Consider the following 22,383-nt stretch of genomic DNA (forward strand, 5'->3'; position numbering starts at 1 on the left):
TCTCCTGTAGGGTCCCTTATGAAATGCAGACGTTGATACCCTCATTTAGTAAGTAAATGTTAAAGGATGCAAATTATTTTGACCAACCTGGTTAGGAATTGACCTGAAATCCAAACTTAGTGTTCCCTCTTTGTCCAGTCCTGCTGAGACTTGACCTTTGTACCACCTAGTGCTCACATCTTTGTGACGCGGTCCCTCGGTATATACAGAAAGTAATTTCCACAGCCTTTGCAACTTAATAGCAGGGTCCCAAAGTCACCAAGAGTCAAAAAGGGAAATGAGCCTGAAATTCCACCTAGAGCAAAACTCTAGATGAGCTAAGAATAGTTCCTTGGACTGAAGTACACTCCTGGAATCTGCTATCATGTGAAACACACAGTCATGGGGTGGAGAAGTGACTTAAGGCCATGCTGTGACCATCTAGTTTACAAGACATGACAAATGAGCGGAAGCCACCATGACACGGATTGGTGCGGTCCCTGCCTCCAAAGTCAGAACTTATGTGGCTTCAGCACCTGAAGCAGGTAAACTCCCCACCTACTCTCTGATGATAAGAGGGGTGATTGGGGTGGAAAGAGCCCCATGGGGTAGAAAGAGCAGTCACAATAAGCCCGGATCAAGGGCAACAGTGAAATCCAAGGTTACAAACACAGCTGTGTAGAAGAGAAATCCAAGGAAAATGGAGGCCTGGTATCTCCATGATGCAGGGCAACAACAGGATATCTGAGAGGAGTCCCAGTGAGGATCCAGTATTAGTGGAGTAGCAAAAGCCAGAGGCCTAGTACCAGACCAAAAAAAAAAAGTCATTGGAATAAACATTTGTAAGCAAAGAAATGCAGACAAAAGGGTATGCTATGTAACATACTATAGTTTCTACAATGAGTTCTCTCTCTCTCTCTCTCTCTCTCTCTCTCTCTCTCTCTCTCTCTCTCTCTCTCTCTCTCTCTCTCTCTCTCTCTCTCCCCCACCCCACCCCCCGGAGGGGAAGGTACAAGGGAAGAGGGAGATGAGTGGGATTGAAGTGTGTGATGTGAAATTCACAAAGAACTAATAAAATGTTAGAAAAAATCCAGCTGTCGGGCATTTCTTAATTCGTGATTGACGGAAGAGTGCTTAGCTCATTGTGGATGGTGACATCCCTGGGCTAGTGGCCCAGGGTTCTATAAGAAAGCAATCTGAGCACGCCAAGGGGAGCAAGCCAGTGAACAACATTCCTTCATGGCATCTGTATCAGCTCCTGGCTCCAGGTTCCTGCCCTGTTTGCATTCCTGTCCTGACTTCCTTTGAACTTTGATGTGGAAGTGTAAGCTGAATAAACCCTTTCTCAACAAGTTGCCTTAGTTATGATATTTCATCACAGCAATAGTAACCCTGAAACAGAAGTTGGTACCAAAATAATGGGGTCTTGGTATGACAAGACCTGACATGTCTTGGAGAGGATTGTGAAAGGACTTTAGAACTTCAGCATAGAAAAGCCATTGTGTGTTGAGAGCTCACTAAGATGTGCGATAGGAAGCTGGAATGCCAAAATGTTAAGAGCAGGGCAGATGCTCTGGCTTGTGAAGTCAGAGGGAAGTAAAGACTACTGGGACATTTTTGTGTGAAGAATCTGTGGTGTTATGTCATCTAGGGCTTCAGAGTCCATCCTGATTAACAAGAAAGAGACCAGCACCATTAAAGTAAGTTACTGGGTTCCTGGGACAATTGATGAAGTTAGCTGGAACTGAAAAATAAATGGTGATTAAGAGACCAGCATCACTGAGGGGAAATCTGAGAGTTGTTTCCTGAGAGTTAGCACAGATGGTGTGTTGCAGAGGTGCCTAAGACTGTACCTTGCTATGACAGCCAAAGTTGGTAGTGTAAGAGTCACCCAGATGGTACTAATTTTGAAAGGGTGAAGGGTTCATGGGGATCAGCTGAGGCTTGGCACTGCCAGAGGCCAAGACAGTCCATTGGTGAAGGTACAGCCTCAGTGGTAGTTGAAGGCCCAGGATTAAAGGGATCATGCAGAGAAGTTGAGGTTTGGCAACATGAAGAGAGGCCAAGAGAGACTATTGGCAAAAGTGCAGCCTAGTTACAGCAGAAGACCTCAGTATTTTGGAAATGCCAGTACCATGGGATGGCCACCAAGAATAGCAACAGTGGTGGAGTGGAGCCACCCAGAGCCTAGAAGACAAGCTGTGTGTGTTTCAGAGAAGTGACCCAAGCCTTTTAGAGGACCCCTGAAGATCAAGAGTGGATCCCAGATGTTAGACATTGAGTCACTTATACAGTTGGAGTTTGGTTTTTCTTTGATTTGATTACGACTGTGCCCTGGTTCTTCCCTCTCAAAGTAAGAAAGTATATGATTTATTTTTTACTTTACAGGAGCCCACAGTCGAGAGACTGGCTATTTAAAGAGATTCTAGTTTTTAGAAGAGAGTTTGTATTTCTAAATAGACTGAATTTTAATGTGTTTGAATTTGTAAAGACTGTGGGACTTTTAAAGTTACTTATAGACTCTAACCAAGGAAACATATAGACTAACTCCAGATTGTCACCTCTCCCTCAGGCCCTCCAAATCTAATGGCCCAGTCCCATCCCTACATCTGCAGCAAACGTGCTAAGGACTCGCTTCCCCCTAGGTCCCCATCTCCAGTGGCTCACACAGATCTTCCCTTCTAATCCTTACCAACAAAAACTCTTTTTTAAAAAATATTTATTTATTCATTATTTATACAGTATTCAGAGGGCACCAGATCTCATTATAGATGGTTATGAACCACCATGTGGTTGCTGGGAATTGAACTCAAGACCTTTGGAAGAACAGCTAGTGCTCTTAACCTCTGAGCCATCTCTCCAGCCCAACAACTCTTTACTTTGTCCCAGCCCCCACTCCCTGGGAACCCACAGGCTACACTGAACAGGGGAACAACAGGCTACCTGCAGATCTTCACCTCTCCCTCTGTCCCTCCAAGTCCAATCCCAGAGTCTCATCCCCAGCTCTGTAGCCATCCACACTCTCTTCCCCAATTCCCAGGGTCTAACTAAGTAGATCCTCATAGAACACCTAAAGAGGTTAACTAAATCAAAGAAAACACAAGGAATAAACGATCCAAACCAGCAAAATCAAAGGGGGGACATGCATGCACACAAAATAACAACAACAAAAATAACAAGAACTGACAATCGCTGGTGTAGCTTGAATGAGAGTGGCCCCATAGGCTCATAGAATAGCTAGCTTTGTTGAAGGAAATGTTTCTCTAGAGATGGGCAGATGGGCCTTGAGGATTCAAGAAGCCCATTCCAAGACCAAAGTCTCTCTCCTCCAGCTGCCTGGAGATTAAGATGTAGAACTTTCAGCTACCTCTGCAACATCATGTCTGTCTGTCTGCCACCTTGCTTCCTGCCTTGAAAATAGTGATTAATGTGGGGATGATGGCAAAAATGACAATGGTGGTGAGAAGAGGAGGAGGAGGACAGGCAAGAAGGAGGAAATAATCATGGGATGGCTTCCGTTTGTTATCATGGTTCACATCACTGCTATACTTTGAGTTAACATAAGTCAAACATATCATGATATCTTAAAATAATCCAAATGTTATTTCTACACCTACCTATAGTTCACCTTTCCAAAGGTTTTATTTGAACATTTATAAATTACTAGCCAGTTCTCATCAGCGGTTCCTTCTGTGATGTCACGTCACCATCTTCAACCTTGTGAAGTATTTTATAAATATTAATTTTATATGTGAAACAGCTGATCCCTATGGTCAAAGTCACCACAGATGGGTAAAGAAACATCTTAAGTCCCATCTCAAACATCTTAAGTTGAGGCCTTCTATTCACACTCTTTGTTGTGAAGTGGCAGGTAACTATTCCCACTAGTTTGTAATCAACTAATATCTATTAACTTATTATTCTTTGTACTAAAATCTTAGGCTGCAGGTGAAGAGAACAAAGTATTTTGTTTTGAGGGATATAAACAAACACTTACTATCCTAGTTAGGGTTACTTCTCCTATGATGAAACACCAACCAAGGACCCTGCATGGACTGGACCTAGGTCCTTTACATGAATGTAGCTGATGGGCAGCTCAGGCTTCATGTGGGTCCATAGTAAGGGGAGAGGGGGCTGTCTCTGACATGGACTCTGTTGATTACTTTTTGATCAATTCTCCCTGGCGAGACTGCCTTGCTAGGACACAAGGGAAGAGGATTAACTCATATCTGATGCCACTTGATGCTGGGGTGGGTGGATAAGGGTTTTCCCCTTTTCCAAGAAATAGAGGAGAGAGGTGGGAGAAAGGCAGGTAAGAATGGGAGGACAGGAGGGAGGGGGCTATGACTGGGATGTAAAATGGATAAATTAATTAATTAAAAAACAAAGAAAGTAAGTAAATGTTCCAAGATTGCACTCAAGAAAGGTAAGGGTCAAATCAAGACCAACAAAAAGACGTGCTTTCATTGTTTTCAGAGCTCATAGACATATTAAAAATGACTTAATGAGCACAAATTCTTGCCAGACACTGTGTTCAGGGTTCTTATTAAGGATAAGAATGAGAGGCCAGCTCCTCTCTCAAAGGTATGCCAAGTCTGTGGGTACTGTTTATTTGGATCAACAGACACTGAAAATACCACATGTGTTCATCTCCAGGAACCCAAGGCATAACATGACATTAATTTGGGTGATGGCGGCAGGAGGATTTCATAATGGAAGTCCAGTGAATTCCCGGAACATCTTTTTTAAAGTACATTTTCCATTAGAGATCACTAGGAAGTATTGCTGGAAGTTGTCATTCTCTCCTTTCCTTGAGTCTGGGATGATTTATCCCGGGCAGGAAACACAGAACACCAAATTAATAGTCTCTACATGACTACTGAAGAGGGAAAAACTCATTCAAGAATATCTAGAGTAGCTACGGAAGCAGAAATGGTGATAGTGGGGACTGAATGGCCAAGGAAACCTCAAAGAACAGCTGACTCCATCTGGTGACATCTTGGGGGTGATCCTTCCCTACACTAGATGGGAGGAGTGTTGCATGACATTCTTAAAGTCCTAAAGTCTGTTTCAACAGCTATAAATCATAGCAGTCTCATGGAGGCCTGCTCAAAGGGCACAGAGAGAAAACTATAGTGAGTGGATAGGATGTTTCTGCTGCCTCTGCTGTCATTTGAACAGCACCAGCAGCTGGGCTAATTACTTCTTGCAGGGAGGCACCAGCAAAATGATGAGACTTTTTTTTTTTCAACAAGAGCCTTGCTGATGCTTTTCTCTGTACAAGCCCAGACAAGATAAGCAATCATCTGTTAAAACAAAACAGAGAAAGTAAAACGATCTTCAATTATAGAACTTTTTTCATTAACATACAAATGCCTGCAAGATATGGGGGAGGGGGTGTGGATCTTGATAGGATTAGAAGTGGCAACTCAAAAAGAAAGCAGTCAAGGGAAGAATGGAAGACTCTCATTCAGCAGAAGCCAGGGCTGGTGCAACTATTGCATATTCAGTGAGAAAGGCAAAACCTGCCAGTCTGAGCCACTAGAATATCTTGTGGAGCTCTCTATGGAGGTTGGGCCAGTAGTTTCCATCCTCACAGAACTAACAGAAGATGGAAAACTGTTTTTTCATTTTGGTTTGGTTGTTTTCATTCATAGGTAAAGCTAACCTAAAGAAATGAGTGGTTTCGGTACCCCAATATCCACCCACAGGAAAGAAACTGGCTCAGCAAGTATGCATCCGTGGGCATAGGCTTTGGATGGAAGAGAGCATTCATGGGAAGATGGGCAACCATAGGTGTTTTCTAGCAGGAGGATTCTGGATCCCAGGAAAACACAAGTTTCTATGATGTTCTCAGCCAGGGATCAGAGCTAAGGCACATCCAGCAGCAAAGAAGTGCCCTAACAAATGGGCTCATACTCAGGCTGGCCATATAGCAAGTTCACCAAGTTCCAAGTGTGGCAGCCCACGTGTTCTAAGATGTGAACAAATCAATCACTGCTATTTCTAGGCAGCCCCATCAATGTGGAGCCCACACACTCTGCACATGTCGGGGTGAGCATAGACGTCAGGTTGGAAAGAATCTACCAGGCACCTCTCTCCTCCTGAGACAGAACATGGACTTCACCAGGCATCAGCTTCCACTAGCTAATCTCTCTGAACCACACTCAATCTCTGAACCATGAGTTTCTGCTATTGAAGACTTACAAACACTAGCAGAAGTGACTGATGCCTTCATGTTTACCAGGAAAGGAGGATGGCACTGCCATCAGGGAGGATGCACCCTGTCACTACAAAGCATGAGTTTCAAGGACCGCAGACTCTGCTTCTCTTTCCTTCCTCTGGACTTTTTTTTTTTCAGTTATAATCATGGTGACTGTTACTTCCTCCCTTTGCTTATCCCCCTCGGCCCCACTTCCTTCTTCAAGGAACCTCCTCTACCTCCTCCCTTAGTTCTGCCTCACCGTTCGGCTCGGCATTCCCTTGGCTTCCTAGCTGTTCGCATCTTCATGCCCTTCCTGCATGGCTCTGTCCTCTGGGTTTTGAAGCTATAGCAGAGAACTAGAGAGACAAATCTGTAGTTAGCCAGTATGTTGTTTCACCTCGCCAGGCTTCTCAAACTTACCCTCAGTGCCCACCTTTTCTTCTCCTAGATGATCACATCTCATGAGGCCACAATATAAACAGTCTGCTTGGAAGATGGTCAGGGCATTGTTTGATGGACCATTGATAAAAAGATATAAGGCCACTGGCAAGGGTCTGATTATGCCCAGATACGGGAGTATGAAAAATTCAATACAGCTTCTAATGCTGCCTTCATTATACTTCCACGCTGGATAACTTTGGGAACATGACTTTTCTTCAGCTCTCTAATCTGTATAATATATACTGTAAAATATACAGCGTTAAGGGTCCCAGAGAGATGATGTAGTAGTGCACCCATCATTTAATATTTAAATATTGAAAACATTCTAGATACCAGAATGACCAGACTCTTTGCCATTCATTATTTCTCTTTATTTTATTTTCAAACAAAGTGAAAGCCACAGGAAAGATCACAGCCATGATTGCCTATGACTTCATCTTCTTTTCTCATACTAAGAATTTCAGAAAACCTACACTTCCAGCTAAAAACATCTCAACGTACATGCATCACCCTTACAACAGGCGTCTACAGCCTGTGACAACAAGGCTCAGAGGTGGCCTCTTGTAGCTCCTCCCTTTCACTCAATGCTATCTAGACTTCATGAACCACTACCTGAAGATGCAATTTTGGGGGGTCCCAAAGTCGGTAGCTATTACCATTTCTGGGAAGGGATACATGAGAAAGGCAACCCTATTCCAGAGCTCTGATCTATTTGTCTTCATAATAGCTGTCAGTGGCAAAGACTGACAAGCAGTGCTCTAAGTTTTTAAGAAGGGGTAGTTTAAAAAAAAAAGAAAGAAAGAAAGAAAGAAAGAAAACACAGAGAGACTGTCAGTTTACTTAGTTCTGTGCACAGACCAGCACTAACAGCAATAACATCTGCATTTGTTTTTCTACTCAAATCCAGCAGGCTGTACCAGCAGCCAGCCTATCAGCATCACACCTTCCAGGTTCTCCAGAAGATACAAACAGAGCCCTTAGATGTTGATGATCACTTTCAAGAGAACTAACTGTTTCTGTTTTAAACCATGTTCCTGCCACTGCTCCCTGGGACTACTAGCCAGGAATGAGTCATTTTACCCTACTACTGAGTTGGGGCGGTGGGGGGAGGGGCAGAAGAGAAGTCAATCAAGATTTAAAAAAACACCATATTTCTTCCTACAAATATACAAAGTGCAGGTGAGTTGGAAACTGGCCCTTTGAATGTCTCCCAGAATGCACCTGCATCCACGGCACAGGAGGAAAAATGAAGCCAGATTCTTCTCTTGCTCTTTCACTTCAGAAACTGCCTGGTTTCTTTAGATTGTTTTGTTTTTCTTTTTCATGTAAGAAATAAAATCATTAGCCACCCTCAAGCTCTTCCAGGACCATGTTAATTAATCTGATTTGGGACACTTGCCTTCTGTTAGCAGTGGTAAGCAGGGAGCCAGCTTCAAGCTCCTGAAATTGAAACCCATGCCATTTGCCTCTCGCGCAAAGCCTCCAGGCTCACTGGTGAAATTGGGGACCTGGGTTGGCCCTGTTCTTTTACCCAGGCAATTAATAATGTAGTGGAGAAAGCAGTGCTTATTTTCTAGGCTTCTGACAGAGCCAGCAACATTGTTAATCTTGTCCAACCTGTTGGGTTAAGGCACTTTTCCACAGGGTCTGTGGGGCAAGAGCTGAGGGGAAGCTTGCCAACAACCTATTCTCTCCGAGTGGGAAATTCTGGCTGGTTATTTGCATTAAAAGATCAAATTCTCCTGGTATACATGTAGCACTTTATAATTCACACAATGCTTCTTAGACGTTACCTCAGTTAACAGACATTTCTCACCATCTCTCACTGTCTTTCTCCTACCAAAACAAAAGCCATAGATATGAGCAGCAAATATGAAATGTGACATTATATAGGATTGGTCAAGTCAACTCTTAAATTCCAAGCTTCTCTTCATTAAAATCAATTAATCTTTGTCTGCCCATCTTTTTCTTTGAAATTCTAAGACAGGAGAACCTCTTGCCACAGAAAACACCACACACACACACACACACACACACACACACACACACACACACAGCACTTGGACATATCATGATTGCCACTTTAGGTGCCTTGGATTCTCTATTGTTTAGAGACTCTAATTTAAAACCTTTAACCAGTTCTTCTTCATCATTGCTAGTAAACATAGGTGATGTGTGGTGCTAGAATGCCATTCAACAGATAACCCATCATCTAGCTAGCTATCCATTTTCCTCCTTGATAATCACAGCACTAAAATGGACATGCACTGTACATGTTAGTTCCCACCAGAGATTCCTGGGAAAGAAGTAACGCTGCTGGTTCCTAAGATACATGTAGTTTCAGCTTCCTTGGGAATTAGAAAATTGTGTTCTAAATTGCTTGTACTGTTCTGCATTCCCACTAGCAGTGTAAAATTCTTCTACTATGAATGTTAATCAAACATGTTAACAGTCGATTTTTACTTCTATAGGTAGGAAATAACATTGCATTTTTTTTAAATATTTATTTTCTTGATTTTCTTTGAGGTTAAGCATCCACTGTTTGAGGATGTTTTTACTTTTCATCATTCTTGTTGTTTTGATTTCTTTCTCTGTAAAGTGTTAGTTTGTATATTTTGAGCTATTTTTCTTCTACTGATTTTTGTTTCCCAGGTTCAAAAACATACTCTGTATAAAAAATCCTTACATGATTTCTCTTGACTTAAAATATATGTGTGTGTGTGTGTATTGAATGGCATTAAATATATATATATATATATATATATATATATATATATATAGAGAGAGAGAGAGAGAGAGAGAGAGAGAGAGAGAGAAAGAGAGAGAGGGAGAGAGAGAGAGAGGTAGACATACATATTTTAAATTTAGAGGAGGTGTATTTCATGTTCTAAAAGTATAGCCTTACTCAATATCCAGCCTATCTGTGTGAAGCCCTGGCTGTCATGGAACGTATTACATAGACCAAGCTGACCTCGAACTTATAAAGATGCCCCTACCTCTGGCTGCCAAACACTGAGATTAAAGACGTGTCCCACCATGCCCATCCCACAACAGCATTTCTGTACATTGTGTTCTAAAGTCTTGTTTTCCCTTTCATACTTCAGTTACTTCACTTGACCTTCTTTATAAACAATTATGAAAATTGTTTCACAGCTTAGCTTTTCCTTCTTCTACAGATCATACATGATTAGCCTGGTGTCTCAGAAAGATTAATTGATGAGTCACCTACTTTCCATTTAGTGCCATTTTTAGGTTTTTAATTATGTATTTGGTAAAGACATGTGTATGTGAGTAAAAGTGCCCATAGAGGCCATAAAAGGACATCAGATCTCCTTAAGTTGGAATTAAAGATGGTTGTAAACTGCCTGACATGAAAAGTGTCAGAAATCAAACTTAGGACCTCTATAAAGACAGTGGGCATTCTTAACCACTGAGCCATCTCTCCAGTCCCATCTTGAGCAACCTCTCCATAGAGAATAGAGGTCTCCATAGAGACTATGATTTTAGAAGTGTGTGTGTGTGTGTGTGTGTGTGTGTGTGTGTGTGTGTGTACAAGAGAACTTAAATGTACTTATTCTATAACAGAAATCCAATGTCTTCCCCAGACACATGGGTTAGTAAATGAAAATTCTAGTGCCAGGTGTTAGTTACCTCTTTTTGAGTTGCTGGGCAGTGAAATCCCATGGACCACTTTGCCACCGAGACATTACAGGCTACTGTCATTGCTCTTTCTAATACTCCAGAACCTCATTGTAAAACCCCATCACTTAAGGATGGAAAGATGACTCAGTGTTTAAGAGCATTTGTGCCCTTTACTTCTTTCAGGAGACCCATGTTCAATTCTCAACACCCTCATGGTGGCTCACAAATGTCTATAGCTCCAGCTCCAGAAAGTACAGCATCCTCATATGACCTTTGCAGGTCCCAGGCATGCCTGAGGTATACACACATGCAGGCAAACCACTCATATGTATTTTTAAAATGAATCTAAAAAGTAGAATGCCCTATTGCTGAAGAGACCCCATAGTTGAATTACAGGACATAAAGAAATTATTCTGGTAATAATCTAGAAGCTTCATTGCTGATGGCTAGTTTTTGTGGTTCTAGAAGGTTCTGTTTATGTTGGAAGCAGTAATTAACAGTCTTATTCAACTGTGAACCCTACCAGCTATAGTAACAACTGACCTGGCAAGATATTTCCACTAGTGCAATAGTGGCAAAAATATTATGGTAGAAGCCAACTACTTTATTTAAAGTATAGTTAAAGCACACTCTACAAAATGGAACTCATACTTGGTACTGCTAATTAGGATGGCTGGGTCATAGGCTATAGGGAAGAACTTAATAATATTATTCTGATAAATGGACATAGTAGTAAACTGTTAGGCAGGCATGGTGCACATGCCTTTAACATCAGCACTCAGGAGGCAGAGACAGCTGTATCTCTGTGAATTCAAAGCCATCCTGATCTATAAAGTGAGTTCTAGGACAGCCAGGTTATGAAGACAGACTAGTCTCAAAAAAAAAAAAAAGGTTAATAAATAACCACCCTAAGGTCTTATGTTTATACTCATACATTAATGCATCTCTCAAACTTTATCAGTGAAGCTTCTTTTTTTTACAGTAAAGGGCAATTCCAACAGGGACCCACAATCAGCCAGTGTGCAAAGAATAGGACACTTCAGAGCGTTCAACTTTAAATAGAACAGCTTTATCACACCCCTATCATCAAAGCTCAAGGACTGTCACTGACAAGGGGAAAAGAACAATTGTAAGAGCCAGAAAGGCAGTGTTGACTGCAGTAGAAAACTTTACCTAACATGACACTTAGGTATTGTTCACATAAACTCCAAGCAGCTGTGATAGCCTAAGATCAAGCCAATCAAAATCCCAGAATTGATGGGCCAGTTGCCTAGAAAGTTCCATCATTGTCTGAGGAACCATTGCTGGCTGCTGGAGAAGACATGATCAAAGAGGCTGCTATGTTCCAGGAGATTGTTCTGCACCCATCACACTAAAGGAGCTTAAGGGATTTCTAAAATGAAGTTGGGAAGAAGTAGCATATGCCATGAGAGGGGAAGGGGGAAGAAAATGGAGATAAAAGAAAGGATATTTTATTTAATCAAAATTCATTATATGCATGTGTGAACTTCTGAAACAATGAAGAAAAGAATTTTAAAATCAACACACTGGATTCTATAAAACATTATTGAAATTTTGATTAGAATCTCACTGTTTATAATTCTGAAGTATCTTCATAGTATGGATTTTTACTATCATTGGAATTTTCTTTTAAATCTTTTGATTTTTTTTATTACTTTAACTCTAACCCCACAGTTTTGTCTCCATATTTGTATTTTTCTAAATATTCTAGTATCATCTGTTTATTTTGTATGGGCTTGCAATTTATTTGGAGTACGAGTGTTTAAAATCGTGGTGGAATAACTTACTTGTAATGGCTTTTACCTACTCTATGCAAACAAGAATACTTTTAAAGAAATATTAATTTTAGTTTTTTATTTTAAATCTTTGTGTTATATTTTTGTTATGCTGTTGGTTGAAAATAAATGATTAGTGTGAATTTTATGTGATTCAAATAGTTATTAGTGTATTATTTTCAAATTTCCAGTAAAATGGCAAGTAGGACTCCTAATCAATATTATTCTTGATTGACTGCTGATTTCAAATACAGTCCAACTATTTCACCATTAAGCATGATGAAAACCGCAGGCATTTAGAAAATGGCATTTTTAGTTTTGCTTCAATTTCTGTTGTAAAAGACTTTCAGGGCTTGGAAAAATGGCTCAGCAAATAAAGAGACTTACCATGAAGTTTGCAAATCTGAGTGTGATCTCTGGTGGAAGGAGAGAAATGGCCAAATGCATAATTTGTCCTCCCTCCCTTCCCTCCCCTCCTTTTCTCCCCTCCCTCCCTTCCTCCCCTCTATCTTCTCTCCTCTACCCTCCCCTCTCCCCTCCCTCTCTCTCTTCACTCAACAAAAAATGTTTTAGGAGTCGCATGCAGACCTCTTTCCATTTGCGGCCATCACTGGACCACAGCAACCAAAATGAATTCCTTCATGAATTCTGACCAAAGTAAGAACCGCAAACGGCATGTCAATGCACCTTCTCACATTCAGAGGAAGATCGTGTCTTCCCCTCTTTCCAAAGAGCTGAGACAGAAGGATAACATTCGGCCCATGCCCATTCGAAAGGACTATGAAGTTCAGTTTGTCCGAGGACACTACAAAGGCCAGCAGATTGGTAAAGTGGTCCAGGTGTACAGGAAAAATATATCATCTACATTGAACGAGTGCAGCGAGAAAAAGCTTAATGGCACAAGGGTCTACGTGGGCATCCACCCCAGCAAGGTGCTTATCACCAGGCTAAAGCTGGACAAAGACCGGAAGAAGATCCTGGAAAGGAAAGCTAAGTCCGGACAAGTAGGAAAGGAGAAGGGCAAATACAAAGAAGGAACAATCGAGAAGATGCAGTAGAGGCCTCTCCGTATCAACTCTCATTAAAGACTGTTTAAGTCTTTTAAAAATGTTTTAGGTTGATAACACATTTATTTAAAATTTTTTTCAGTTACAGTTTTTCAATTGAAACAATCTCTACATTCTTGAGAGAAACGTACAAAGCAGAAATATGCTGGTGTGCCTGTATGTCTTAGCATTCTCCCCCTCTCCATCTCCCCTTTCTCTCCTAATATATTCAAACATTTCTAGGATCAGGTTGTGTTCATATGTTATGTTACTCTCTCCAATCACAATTAGCATCCATTGTCTTCTTTTTTATGCTGCTTTTACATGGCTTTACAATCAAGATTATAATAGCCAGACAAAATTAACTGGGTATCTTCTCTTCTGATTTTCTGAAAAATCTTTGCATACACAGTGCCAATTCCTCAATGGTGTGGCAGCTTCTATAGACAATATAAATCTATTACTCATCATCATTTACAGAAAGTGAATTTTTAATAACAGAGTCACCTTTCTCAGAGAATTTATTCCTTTATGCCTCTATTTGTCAGATTATAGTTTTCTCGAACTCTGGTTTTAGTTTTAGCCAATCTTTCAAATAAACCAGTAGGTAGATACTCATGATTTCCTTCACGTCCTGTTGGCTTAGAATCCCTGCATCCAGTAATAAAATAAACCCTGGAGTAAGAACCAAGGGCAGAATCACAGACCCCAGGGTGTAAGATAATCTCCCCGCTGTCTTCCTGACTCTTTGTCAGAGGATGCACTATGTCAACCCTCATTTCCTATATTTCCTTTACTGCTCTGTACAGCGTCTCATTTTCTTTCTTTTTTATTTTATGTTTTTTATTGAAAAATAAAATCATTCATATTACATCTCAATTGCTATCCCATCCCGTGCATCCTCCCATTCTTCCCTCCCTCCTGCTTTCACCCCATTCCCCTTCCCTATGACTGTGACTGATGGCGACCCCCTCCCCTTGAATATGATGCTAGGGTATCAAGTTTCTTCTTGGAAGTCTGCTATCCTTCCTCCCCATCAAGGGGAGTTGGCCAAATAAAGGGCACCAGAGTTCTTGTGAAAGTCAGTCCCCACAGCCTCTCATTTTCAACCCTGCCCTATGCAACTGCATGCCTCACTTCCTTCTGTGAATTAAAGCTCACACACACACACACCCCCGCTGAGATCTGCTATCTCCTCCCACCCACTACAGCCAGGGAATCCCCATTCTTACCTGTCTGGTTTCCAGAATTCTTTCAATTTCTAGAATGTACCAATTTTATTTTCTTTCTTGTGACTGCAACATTGAATTTTAAGGAATGCTTAGCAATTCATAAAGCAATTCTGGACAGCAGTCTTCAACCTATACGTGCCAGCTATTACAACACAGTAAGGACTATAATGGCTCTCACCAAAATATCAGCATCCTGGGATATGAAGAAGCTTTAAACCCAGGAATATGCTTAAGGCTTCACCAAGCAAGGCATAGACTTGATGGGTGTGTAGAGTTGTTTATAAAGGACTGAAGAGGAGAAGAATACAGGCTTTGATGCCATGGGCTTTCTCAGTGTGAATTTAAACCAAGTAATTACACCAAGCTGGCGGCATAAAACCTAAGGAAAAGGTCTGAAGAAAATACGACACAAGGAAAGCAAATAAGAAATGACCACTGGATAGATGAACTCCACTGGATAGATGAGCTCGGTGGTTAAGGGCTTCCAAAAGAGAGGTCATTTCTTCAGCTTTGTGAAAGTACTAAGATTACCTCAAAATAGTCAGCCCCACAGAAAATGGCCCCAAACAAACTCTACTTGTGTCTGTGTAATCGGTGCTATGCCAAGAGGTGAAATGGCTGGATCTTATCCAGAAACTGTCCTCAAACAGAAGCCTGATATCTGAGCAGTGACAAATGGTAGAGAATGCCAAGGCCAAGGTGAAATGAATGTGGTCCTCAGCAGCATCAATGCTGGCTAAACTCCATCCCACTCTACACACCGGTCAAGCCTGCTTTCCACCCTTCACAGAGGATCGGGCATATTTTTATTCATGAAGTGGATAAAAATGAAGAAGGAAAACCTTAGTGCTCAAGTTACAAATGGAGCTTTTATATCTTACGTAAGAAATGTGAACACGGTGGTAAAGTGTTGGCAGGGCTAGACTCTGTTTTCCTCTGCTTTAATTAGGAAGAAGACAAAAATCAAAGGCATACTAAAGTGTTTCCTTTTGTCTTCTCACTTTGGTCCAAAACTGAAGAGGGTGATATAATAGTTGTGAGTCAAATCCTTCTTGAAAGAAGTGCATTATGGGGTGATCCTAGGCAGACTAAAGGATCAGAGCCCATTCGTAAGGAATAAACATGACTTAACACCAAGCCCTTTGAACACTCCCATCCAGGAGTGAACATCTCAATTATCTAACCAGAGGCATTTTAATTGCTAAGATCTGAGCACGTAAAGCAAGTACTAAAAATCTCTCACCTTCCACCAGCTCTGCCAAGAAGGCACTAGTGAAGGTTACTCCAAAAGCAGAGGTTGTTTATGTTGGGATCCAAATCTTACAGTTGCCTGGCAATAGATTCATCTGAAAAAAAAAAGTTTGAGTAAGAAGATCTAGTGAAATTAATTATTTCTACACCAGTGTAAGTAAAATTTCTACATTCAAACATGGGACTTGCTTTTCAGTATTCTTTTTCCTGACAGATTTTTAGTAGGACGCAGATTTCATTCAAGTTCTATTTCAACTTGTGAAAGAATGTACCATGGTAGGAATGCAATGTTTTCCTTTCACATTTGTCTGCAAGCAGAGAAAAAAAAAAAACATAGGCATGAGAAAGAAGACTTAAGGAGTCGACGAAGTAAGATTTACATAGTGTAAAGAGCAGTACAGCAATATCGATTCCAGCCTTCTCCCATTTACTTACTGTACAGTAAAGGGAAGTAGCAGCAGTTAAATAACCTTCTACATGCTTTGCAATAAAATAAGGACAGAAGTGGTGTATTGTTTAATGTCACAGAGCAGTGTGGGGCTAAGCAAAGTAACGCAGGTAAAGTTGTGAATGACCAGTAGTGTGACTTATCAAACCCATATTTACTCATGTTTTAATGCTGTGTCATTCAGAGAAATTTTTCCTGGGAGTTGTTTGTACATGCTATTTGCTTTTAGTAAAATGCATAGGAAGGGCTTGTCTCCTTGACCTTCTCTCTGGTGAGTGGTGGCAGTTTATGGATTCATGTGGGAGGCAATAATGCACAGTGTCAGCAACATATTATTTTCTCCTTTGGGGCTGTTTTGTAAGATGCTCTTGGGAAACAGGAGAAGGGGAAAAGGGTGGAAGACAAAGAGGGCTTGAGATAGACAAGGATCAGGAAGGATGTTTTGAAGTGGTAACCTGAGCCTAAATGAAAGAAAAGGCTTTGCTCAGAATGTGGACCAGGGGAAGACAATAGAACCATGAATCAAGAATGCATTAAGCATTAACCCAAGTTAGCTGACATATATTTTTTTAAAAGGCATGCCAAATAATAGTGTGAAAGTAGAAGGTCATGACAGTATGAGTCTAGATCACTAAGAAACTGTTAGAGTGCACAAAAATACTTTAATTTGATGTGTTGTTTTCATAATCACTGTGTGTGTGTGTGTGTGTGTGTGTGTGTGTGTGTGTGTGTGTGTTTGACTCTATTTCTTTGATTGCTTGTTTTGTTTCTTTGTTTTGAAGTGGAATCTAATATAAGCCAGAGTGGCTTCTAACTCACAAATAACCAAGATGGTCTTGAAATTCTGGTCTTCCTTCCCCACCTCCTGAGTGCTGTGTTACAACAGTATATCACCACAAACAATTTGTACTATGCTGAGAATTGATATCATTGCTTTACACATGCTAGGCAAGCATTCTACCTACCTAGATATATCCTCTACCCTTTGTTTGTAACTCTACCGTGCGTACCTTGGGTGAACTCATCAGTCTTCTTTTCAAAAGACTGAAGAAAGAATAAAAATCCCTCCCATATGGATGATTTCCTCCAACTTTCTACCAAATATACACACTGCTGTGAAAAAATCATCTAACAATAAATCTGTTGCAGATTATTTCAGTGCCTTCTTTGACATTCTAAACCCTGAGCCATTAAATGAGTATCATCTTATGTAATCTGCAAAGGGCCTAATCTTAAATCAAAACTAAACTGAAGGTTCTCCTCAAAGTCACAGTAAATTTATGAAAACCAGTTATCAATTAAATAAGAAATCCACATTTCCAAATCTTTTTCAAATTCCAACATCTGTCTTCTCTCATCAGCTAATGGCTTTGACCACACATCATGATGAAAACAAAACCCATCAGCAGACATGTTTACACATTCCCAAATCTACTAGATTCTTTTTTGTTAGCAAAAAAGAACTTTTAAAAAAACTCAACAAGGATCCTTCCCACAAATCTAGTTCCCCCTACAAACAACTGCCCTTCTGTTCTGCTTCCCTTTCAGTTCTTTCTGAAGAGTGACCTAAACTCACTGTTCTGCAGGATTGCCCTCCATTTTTTTCTTAAATTTATATGAATCAGTTCTTTTCTATATAATATTAATAGAACATTTCTCTGGGTTTATCATTCTAAGTCAGTCTTCAGTCCCATTGCTATCCACCTTTTCAACAACTTCTGACATGGCCAACTTCAGGACATAATTGTTTGTTATCCTAGACAGACCATGTTTTCTGGACCCTCCTCCTCAGGTTCCTGACTTATATTTCCTATATCTTTTTTTTCTCTACTTGTTCAATCAATTATAGATTAAACAGATTCAATATTCCAAACATAATTGTTGATTTATCTATCTCTCCTCATCAGAATTTGCTTGTGTTCTTAAAAGCTGTTACTGTTTGCATTTATCATTGCTGAATCTTTATCACTACTTGGTCTTGATATAGCTCTGATAATAATCCTTGTCTTATGTATATTTAGCATAAAGTTGGAGTTGCTTCAGTTTTGTGTAATTATCCCTTGTCTAATATATTTTATTCCATTATTTTACTACCAATTTATCAGTCAACTTTTATGTTTTCTGTAAATAATATAACCAGAGACAGTTTTTTCAATGCAATCTGACAGTCTCTGAAGTTTTATTTTAATGTTTAGCCCATTTATACTTATTGTACTATGATTTCATTTAAATATACTTTATTATTAATTATGTCTCTGATATTTTAAATTTTCTTTTGGCTCTTTTACAGTAATTTTAAATAAAATTTCTCTTATAGTTTTGTCACATATTTTCATTATTCAATTATTATTTTAGAGTAATATACATACCCTAAAACATCTGATAGTAGTGCTATATCATTGCAAAAAAACCAAAACCAATCTTCCCATGTTGTTGCATATACTTAAGGTTTTAATATTATCATTATCTATAACACACTTACAAATATTACATAATACATATGTGTTTTGTATACTATATAACATGCATTTTTATTTTAAAGAATCACATGGCTTTAAAATAAATTGAAATAAAGCACATTATATTTTTCATTCATTATTTCTTTGATCTATATAACTTCTTATAGATTCAAAGAATTTTGTTAATATTATTATAATTTGGCTCTCTAGCAATGACTTCTCTATACTTTTTATCTTAAAACATTATCTCTTCAAATTTTAAGTGAGGAAAAATTACGCATTGAATTTTCATTGATCAGTAAACATGCTGTTTTGTGTTTTTATGGCTCCACTCTCTCCGATGAAAGATGATCTACTTTTTGTGTTGTTGGCCCCTTGTAAAGAAAACACTGTGAGTTTTTCATATAGTTTTCAGGATTTTTTCCCTTTATATTTGACTTCAAGCAATTTTATATTGAATGTAGTTTGATTCTCCTCGAGTTTTTCCTATATGAAACTTAATGAGCTCTTTGAATCTGTCAGACTACATATATAACTGAATCTGGGGACTTTCCTGTCTTAATTTCTTCCATTGTGTTTTGTCCCACTCCATTTTTCTGATGGCGTGGAACGCATGGTGATCACCGCTGCTTGACAAATTTCCATCACATTGACACTGTGAACCACAATTCTCCTTTATCCTTTGATGATTTGCACTATGTGTTATAGAAGTTTTTTTTACAGTTTTCTTTTGGGAGATGCTGTGTGGATGCATACAGTGGCAGTCTCTCTAAACAAAGTAACTCTTTAGAAAAAGTCTCTACCACCATGGAACCATACAGGGCGATAACTCAGCCTACTTCCACACATGAATACCCTTTTGTGTCCCCAACCCCCATTTGCAAGTTAAAGACTTATTAACTAAAAGATGTCCCAGGAACTCTTAGGCACTTACCCCTGGTCCCAAGGATGAAAACACACAATCAAGAGAAAAAATGGGCCCAGACCCAGAGATTGAAGCCCTGGCAGTAGAAGGCAAGAGTTCAGTTAATAAGTATAGTGCCCACAATTGATTCCCTGGGTATGTGACTTACAGAATGAATGGAAAGATCTGGTACGCCAGGAGGAACAGATTCTGTTAAGAAGTTAGACTGACTTGACACTCCCTCTGCCATATACAGGAGCATACAGTGAAGGAATTAGAATGGTGTGGCATAAGGAAAGAAAAATAAGATACTAGGGCTCCGCTTTGGGGAGAGTATGAAAAGAACAGGCCCGTATTAGAAGATTAAGGCACATGGGAGCACAATTAGGAAGCTGATCAATGCTTATTATGCTACATGGCACAAATGCTGAATCATGCCCCTTGAAGAATAAAATTTTCTTTTGTAGGTTGGTTTCTCGGTACACAATGCCTGGCAACCCCTGACCACAAAGGCTGACCATAGAGGCCGAGGAAAGCCTGCAGGATGAAATGTAAAGGGGCACTAGTAGGGTTGCTGAACTTTAGAAAGCCTTAGGGACTTAGATACTAGCTGAACTTACTGCTTGCTTCAAAAAAAATACTGTAATAAGAATGATTACCTCTTTCATTCTGCATGTTGGGCTAAAATAGGTTAAAAACAATTTTTGAACAGATCACACATCTCTTGGAATCATTAAGTCTGCATACAATATTAATTCTGGTTGAGCTACTATGCAAATAGAGAGTATAAAAGGTGTAGCCATTTTAAAAATAAACAACCAGCTATCCTGATGTACCCGCAGAGCCTGTCAGTGTCCTTCTCTCAGACTCTACACCTCCTCTTTGGAACCCAAACCTCAATGGAGCTGGACTCCAGAGCTCTGACTTTGAAGGAAACTTTTATCAGATTTTTGATGTCCTACATTGTCCTGTGGTTCTTGTCATTTTATTATATTTGTCGATCTGTCTTCAAAATAGTCATGATCTTATGCTTTGCTAATGGTAAATATTTTCTCCTTGATCCTGAAATGTGTTGTCCTTTCTCCTGACACACACTACTTCTAGTTCTTGTCTGAAAGTCTGAGGTACTTGAGGACTCTTTGCATTCAGGCTGTCAGCAGCTTCAGAGCCTCTTATCCTGCTCTTTGATGTCATTATCTGGCTTTTGACTCACAGTGTGAGACTCGTGCGGAGCTCTCGTTGCCTTTCACTAGAGTTGAGCAGTTCAACTCACACCCAAGGATCTATGCTTTGCTAGTCCCCATCCAAGTAACTACACTGTAAAAATGTACATAAAACAGCTCATGGCACTCACCACATCTTTCTGTCCAGCTTTCCTTGTTTTCTAAGTTCTACAGCAACCTGGAACTCTAGTCTGAATTTTCAGCTCAGGGACAATGCTGCTCCAAAACAACTCATATTGGCTGCCTGTTTGTTTCCCTTCTCCCAAGAATCATCATCCTATATGGCTGTTTGTCCAATGCCAAGTTATATATATATGTAAGTATATATATTTTTTTTCAATATCCAAAAATGTATAAACTGTTATAGTTATGATAAATTTTTCTTATGCTTTTTTCACATATTTGATGTCACAACATCAAAGAAGAACTGGTTGAATTTAAGTCATTCTCTAAATAACTATTGGTGTAACTATGAAGCATAATACAAATAAGAAATCAGAGCTTTGAAAGAGGGTCTATGAAGTAAAGATTTTGAACTCTTTTATATGCATCCAAAATGTCACTGGATTAAATCTGTGATACCGCTGCCTGAGTCTCTAGCCAGCAGTTATAGAAATTCCTTGTGCTTTTCTGATGACAATGGAGCTAGAATATTGATACAACCAATATTGTTGCTTCAAGCGGATCCAATGGAATGGTAGCTTCCCCCTTAGACATGCTGCTAATACTGCAAGAAATCTATGTCTTTCTGTCCCATAAAACGTGCCTCCCATTTTAACACTTCCTTATTACCACTAAATCTCAAGAATCCACAGGGCCCACCTAGCAGCCAGCTTGAGCAAACACCCTAGGCCTTGGGGAAGGTAGAACACCGGAGCTGAAGGAAATGAAGGAAGGCTGGTGTCCAGAGGGACTGGGGCTGAGAACTAGAGGGTGGAATTGCTGAAGAGCTTTGCCAATGAGAGACTGCAAATTGATTGGAATATTTATAATACAAAACCCCTTTAATTAGCATACAACAAAATTCTTCAAGAACAATTTTTACTCACATGTTCATGGAATACATATGGACAATATTAGAAAAGGGGAATGGCAACATAGTATAAACTATGAATATTTACATGAGTATAAAAATTAAGATATCAGTACATAAATGTGAACCATGGTATAAGAAATGCTTAATAAATATGAACTACTATCATTAATTTTCTAAATGAAGAGGCAGCAATGTCAATGTAGTACACAGAATAAAAGAATTATCTACAAAATATGTTATGAGCACACTCTAGATGGTCTGAAGAAAACTCTATTCGATAATTTAATGTTTATATCATTCCTAGTCTATTGAGCCTATCCAAGAATGAAAATAATGTGAATTCTTTCCATAAAGCAAAATGCTTCAATAAAAGCCTCAAAGAAGCAGCACAAAATAGTCTCCCCATTAGAAGAGACATAGAATACCTACACCAAGTGGATATAAAGGCATTGAAATATTTTCTTTCAAAGAGCACATGGAGCATTTAAAATAATAACTGGAAAATGGGTTCTATTTGTTATAAAAATGGACTTACTGCAGAGCAATGTGAATCTACTTAGTGCCACAGAACTGGATACTTAAAGTTGTTAAAAACATAAATTTTTATGTTTTGCATATTTAACAATAACCTTAAAAAACAAAAATGCAAAATCCACTCCCTACCTATTAATTTATTTTGTTTGATGAAAAGGTTTTATAAACACCTTAGTAGCTGTTACTA

General features: G+C 39.5%; 1 long non-coding RNA gene and 1 pseudogene across 4 annotated transcripts in view; one reads left to right on the top strand and one right to left on the bottom strand.

Moving 5' to 3' along the window:
• Nucleotides 1–22,383, bottom strand: part of LOC311605965 — a 307,310-nt gene that overhangs the window by 155,441 nt on the left and 129,486 nt on the right. The window contains exons 2-3 of one of the 3 annotated variants that reach the window (XR_014782128.1): nt 15,585–15,687; nt 14,342–14,404 (exon numbers count right to left, since the gene is read on the bottom strand). The exons of 1 other annotated variant lie outside the window; for it this stretch is intronic. This is a non-coding gene — a long non-coding RNA (uncharacterized lncRNA). The remainder of the gene's footprint in view (nt 1–14,341; nt 14,405–15,584; nt 15,688–22,383) is intronic. One more of the 3 variants, XR_014782127.1, reaches the window with a different exon arrangement.
• Nucleotides 12,693–13,121, top strand: LOC311605004 (large ribosomal subunit protein uL24-like; annotated as a pseudogene). Its single transcript has one exon. The product of its transcript is annotated as a large ribosomal subunit protein uL24-like (transcript).

The sequence above is a fragment of the Acomys minous genome, assembly GCF_964271855.1.
Source record: "Acomys minous genome assembly, chromosome: 9".
Classification (NCBI taxonomy): domain Eukaryota; kingdom Metazoa; phylum Chordata; class Mammalia; order Rodentia; family Muridae; genus Acomys; species Acomys minous.